The sequence below is a fragment of the Leguminivora glycinivorella genome, chromosome 6 (assembly GCF_023078275.1).
Source record: "Leguminivora glycinivorella isolate SPB_JAAS2020 chromosome 6, LegGlyc_1.1, whole genome shotgun sequence".
In the NCBI taxonomy this organism is placed as follows: Eukaryota; Metazoa; Arthropoda; class Insecta; order Lepidoptera; family Tortricidae; genus Leguminivora; species Leguminivora glycinivorella.
The window spans coordinates 11,985,379-11,991,701 of NC_062976.1; the positions used below are offsets into that span (position 1 = coordinate 11,985,379).

General features: G+C 36.4%; 1 non-coding gene across 1 annotated transcript; it reads right to left on the bottom strand.

Annotated features, from left to right (window-relative positions):
- Positions 1 to 1,999: 1,999 nt before the first annotated feature.
- Trnai-uau lies at positions 2,000 to 2,091 on the bottom strand. Its single transcript is given in 2 exon segments — positions 2,000 to 2,035; positions 2,054 to 2,091. It is a non-coding gene; the product is annotated as a tRNA-Ile (tRNA).
- Positions 2,092 to 6,323: the final 4,232 nt, after the last annotated feature.

A 6,323-nucleotide genomic window follows, 5' to 3' on the forward strand; every position in this document is an offset into this window, starting at 1 on the left:
ACGCTTATAGTGACTTTGCCATTTTTATAAGAACAGCATGCACTTTCGTCCAGAACAGTGACATTTGGTGCAGTGGAATTTCTGATGATGGTCAGAACCGAACTCCTCAAATCTGAACGGCACGCTTATAGTGACTTTGGTATTTTTATAAGAACATCATGCACTTTCGTTCAGAACAGTGACATTTGGTGCAGTGGAACTGCTGATGATGGCCAGAACCAAACTCCTCAAATCTGAACGGCACGCTTATAGTGACTTTGCCATTTTTATAAGAACAGCATGCACTTTCATCCAGAACAGTGACATTTGGTGCAGTGGAATTTCTGATGATGGTCAGAACCGAACTCCTCAAATCTGAACGGCATACTTATAGTGACTTTGGTATTTTTATAAGAACAGCATGCACTTTCGTCCAGAACAGTGACATTTGGTGCAGTGGAACTGCTGATGATGGCCAGAACCAAACTCCTCAAACCTGAACGGCACACTCATAGTGACTTTGGTATTTTTGTAAGAAAAGCATGCATTTAAGTTCAGAACAGTGACATTTATTTAGTTATGTTTGTTAAGCATATGTTTTGAAGTCAAAGTTTGTCAAGCTTCGATTTCTTATAATATAATCGGATTCATGAGGAATTGAGGAAACTCCTCAAACCTTAACGTTATACGTATATTCATTTGTGTTTCCATCTAATAATTAAAGCATTAAAAGCAGTTTTAAAAAATACTTACACATTTCTACATAATCCAACATTCGCAAGTAGCTTTCACCAGAACCCGAAAGGCGACGGTTTTTTTTTTCTTAAAAATTATAGTTAAATATACTAGTGTTGTTAACTAGATCGAAAAAAAATTGTCCATTAAGAACAACTCAGTTAAAAGATATTGCGAAAAAATCTTTAAAATCGAGGTTCCGCTCTCGACTGTTTCCTCCTTTAAAACTTAATCAATCGTAATGAATCTGAACAAAAATGAAATAATCTGTGTCGGACCGTTTAGTTTTTTTGGCTAATTGTTACCAATCTTGAGTATCACACCTCTTTTTGCGCCATTATGAAAAAGGCCGTTTTTGGACATTTTTGATTGGCTCTAGCGTCGCGTAGCAGGAAGGAAATAGTCGAAAGCGTTTGTATGGAGAATTGACCCCTCCTGTATCGTCTTAATGCTGTACATATAATATGCATTCTCCTTATTAACGACTAAGAAGTCTAAGAACCCTAGTATGTATATGAAATGCTACTTCTATTTAACACGATCTTTATGCTCTATACCTTGTCACATTACTTTACATATTGTTTGATATGTCCTACGAAATTGTCAACCGATTAAAAGCGACAAGGTACCTACAGAAATCATCACTTATTTATGCCGGTGACTGTACCTACCTATTTTACATACATATTATGTATATTATTTGATAGTAAGTCCCTAATCATATTTAATATATATATATATATATATATATATATATAAGTAGCGTTCATATTGCGAACTCTCTAATACATATATTAATTTATTTCGTTTATTTATACCAAATTTATACATATATATGTACCTACTTACATTAAAATTTTTATACTTCATTTTCCAGTGCTTGTTGGGTCTTTAATTAAAAAAATATTTACACACGTCATATTAATATATGACCGCCGCCAAGAGGATTAAATTGTTGTTTTTTTCTTTTATTTTTAAATATGTAAAATGTTTATAAATAATAATTTTCACAATTCAATTCAGATTAAGGCATATGTATTTACATACTTTTATTTATTAAATTTCATGTTTAATTAAAATGTTCATTAGTGAATTTACTGTTAATCTTTTTATTGCAAAAAAATATAATATAATAGTTACTAAATTCGATACAAAATATAACAAGCCCATATATTTTTTAGTGTATTTATTTTTTAAATACTTTATTTAAATAGGATAACCTTATAAAAAAAATAAAAATCAATATTCAAGACGTATCCCACCGAATTCGTGTAGCAAAAAACTATGCTCCAGGTGAGGCTCGAACTCACAACCCCGGCATTACTCACGAGCACTGTCTTATAAGTACCGTGCGCTAACCAATTGCGCCACTGGAGCGACGGGCTGACTCACGAAATTACGGTATGGCTACTGCGGCCTCCCTCCCCTCCCTCGACCCGTCCCTGCCTCCTCTGTATCAATGGATGCCGTCACTATATGGCGTGCGCGTTCAAATTATGTAAATTTATATTGCTTTTAACGTCAAGTTACGTGTTTTAGAATTGCAATGTAATGGTATTTGTAGAAGTTAAGATGTTATTAAGTAATTAAGATAGGTAAGTACAAGATTCTAATCTAATTGAAATAAAACCGAAGTAACTGTACAGTTGCCGCCGTCTTGAGGCTTAGATCAGATAGGTTTATAAGGCTTCTGACTTCTGTGTCATTAACGTTCTATCTTTGTATTGGTTATTGCTCATAGTTAATTGAGATTTTAGTCTTTTTCTTGAGACTTTTTCGTATATTTCCGAAATGACTATTGTCAGGTTCAGGTTATATAAATCCATACTTAATATTATAAATGGGAAAGTGTGCGTGTCTGTTTGTTTCTCAGTCTTTCACGGCAAAAGTGAGCCACGTGTTGACGTGATTTTTTAAGTGGAGACAGTTGAAGGAATGGAGAGTGACATAGGCTACTTTTTGTTTCATTCTAACCCCTAAAATAGGGGGTAGAAGTTTGTATGGAGCATTCCGCAATTTTCGAATTTAATGCGGGTGAAGCCGCGGGCAAAAGCATAAAATACACATATAATATTCAATTAAAATCATACAATTAGGTATGCACTTACATAGACATATGCACATAACTCAGAAAAATCTTAAAAATAATTCTATTGATATTGATGAATTTGATGAATTGTAGAGAAGAGAATCCGTCTGTCTATGTATATTGCATTCTTGCCTAAGCTGAAACAACTTCACCAACACCATTTTTCGAGCTAGGCAATGTTAGGCAGGGTAGGCAATGTTGCAGCATTTGACATGCCTTGATTGTCGTGTCATGTTCCTAATACACTTCAGATAGGTTAGGTACAATTCTACCCCATCACCATTCCACATAGCAAGTATAGCAACCGTATCAGATATTCAAAATCTAATTGAATCGCTTACCGTTTCCTCATGCAAAACACAAATTCGAATTGGTTTTCCATTAAACCCATATACGGTTGTGCGTGAGGGCAGATTTCTCGTGGCGTTTCTATCAACAATTAATACTTACCTAATTATATCTATTTTGTTTCATAAACACGAACGGTAATCATAGTTTTGAATGACTGAGTTTAAACGATATCAACCGTAGACACATGGAATTGTTATCTTCAAATGCTGGGCATGTTATTAGTGTAAAACATACTATTATCATTATCAGCGCTGGTCCGTAATGGCCGTAAGCGCACGTGGCGCGGCTCGCGGCCATTCGATTAGTGCTCGGCGAAATGATTATGTTAATCGCCTATCGAGAAATATAGTTTATTGTTCTCCGCTCCTTACTTGTGCTGTAGTGGAGAGAATATTACAGTAGGAATGGATAGGAATTGATCATAGATCATAGATTGATAACCTTATTACTCTTATTAGTTACTACGAACGATTTTTAAATGCACGTCAGTATACTACTCGGTATACATATATCTAAATATATCTAGTAAATCCAATTATAAATATTATAATGCATAGGTAATTATATAAGATCAATAAATAACTCAATATGTCGATACACATTGGTCACAAGGACAACATAACATTGTTAATGTTTTGTTATGTTGTAGTTGTAGCGTTTTTACACTAACCGATATCGGATTTAGGAAGGATGTTTTTGTAAATGAGCTTACTCTTGGCCACAGACTCGACACTAGACAAAGGCAAAGATGTGGCCTACGATGGTGCTCGCTCACCCAGAAGATGTTGCTCACCTTGTCAAAGGCAAATGTTAAGGACTCCTTTAACATGTAGGATATTGATCCTATACCCGATTTATTGGACCGCATAATGTGAAAATGCACGGTACGAACAAACGCAACAGCCAACGGTCGTACTGCGAGTAATCTGTGTGCTGGAAGCGAGCCACTGCCACCGGCGCCGCCCGCGCTTCCGATCTCTCCGAATATCAATTAAGCCCAGCTTCAAACTGTAACATTTATCCCTGCGAAGTGTAATTATACACACCCCTCTTATTATAGCTTTCCTGAATGAATGCTCTTAGGGGTTTGTTTGTTTAGCATGTGGACAGTAAATCATATTCGAAGGTATAGGTAGGTATCAATTTTAAACTGTCGAGAAATATTAATTACTTACAACTATTGTCGCCTTTCCAGTCTGGCTTTCGCCCTGGGCACAGTACTTCGACTGCTCTTCTGAAGGTGGTTGAGGATGTGAGGCAGGGCATGGAGAACTCTGTGCTAACTGTACTGGTTTTAATCGATTTTTCCAATGCCTTTAATGCTGTTAACCATGAGCTTTTACTTGCTGCGCTAAAACATTTAAACATCGCGTCATCAGTCGCTGAGTGGTTTTCATCCTACCTCCAGGATCGTCGGCAGGTAGTTCGCGCTGTTCAGTCCTTTTCTGACTGGCTAGAGCTTACTTCAGGCGTTCCACAGGGTGGTATACTTTCTCCCCTTCTCTTCTCTATTTTTATTAATTTGATCACTAACAACCTTAGCTGCTCCTACCATTTGTATGCCGATGACTTGCAGCTTTATACGCAAACGAGTACCAAAGACGTTGGATGTGCTGTTGCAAAAATAAATGAAGACCTTAACCGTATCGCGGTATGGTCCCGTGATTTCGGGATTGCTGTTAATCCGGACAAATGTCAAGCCATTGTTTTGGGAAGCCCCCGTTTGATTTCAACAACTGATTTGTTACTGGTCACACCCATTGTTTACGAGAACACCGTGATTCCCTTGTCATCGCAAGTTAAGGATCTTGGCTTAATCTTAGACAATGGTTTGACATGGGAGCCACATGTGGCTGACGTCAGTCGCAAGGTGACTAATACATTACGGGCGCTTTACAGACATAAAAACTTTTGCCGGCTAGTACGAAAACCTTACTTGTTCAGTCCTTAATACTTCCTATTATTGACTACGCTGATGTGTGTTGCACTAACATTACACAAGCCTCACTGTCTAAACTTGATCGTCTTCTTAACAACTGCATCAGATTCGTGTTTAACCTCCGCAAATATGACCACGTCTCTCCCTTTCGCCAAAAACTTCAATGGCTCCCAATTCGTGAACGCAGGTCATTGCGAATCTTATGTACCCTGTATTCAATTTTATTTGATCCAGCAGCACCCACTTATCTCAGTTCCAAATTTGAGTTTATAAGAGCCCGCCCCGGTTGTGTGCTTCGTGACTCTCGTACTCTCAAGCTAGCTGTACTCCCACATCGGACTGGCTTCTTGTCAGACTCATTTACCTGTCAAGCGATTCGTCTGTGGAATGCTCTCCCTTTGCCTATCAGACAATCTCAGAGCAAACTTACGTTTAAAACCAAGTTGCGTAAGCATCTATTTGAAAACATTCGTGACTAAGTATTTGTATTAAGTCTCACACTAGGTACGAAATTATTATATATATGTATGTATAATATATATTTATGTATAATATATATTTGTGTTTAATATTTATTTTATTTTATTCGGAATATGTATTTATTATATGTATATAAGTAGGTTTATTGCGATAAGTATGAATACTGACTTGTGTTTTCTTATTTAATTTTTAAAATCCTGCACCAAACTAAGCTTTCTGTTTAGCCCAATGGTTGACTGGTAGAGAATGCCTCAAGGCGTTAAGTCCGCCATTTGTACTCTTTTTTTGTAAATTTGTGCAATAAAGTTTAAATAAATAAATAAATAAATAATTAGTAACGAATAGTGGGTAAGTAGGTCATCAAAACAAAAAGACACTTAGGTACTCGTATGTTATGAAGGGATTTTTGAGTGTCTGTCAATACCTATAAGATTTAAGCTTTTTAAACACTTATGAAATTGTATGCATTTTGAGCTTAGAAAATATTTAACATTATTTTACATATAATGGGTAAGTAATTCAATATCAGGGACATCAGGGGTGCCACATATTGCCTACAAGTATGACGAACGTGCATTTCATTTCAACATTTGCGTATATTTAATATTAGTCATCAAAACAATGTTTTAATCTTATAAAAAAGTCAAATATTTGAATGTGTACCAATCGGGTGTAGATAATACGTTAAGGCGGGTGCGCAAGCGCACTGAGCCATTCACCTGCATCGGCCGGTTGTGAAATAACCTACAA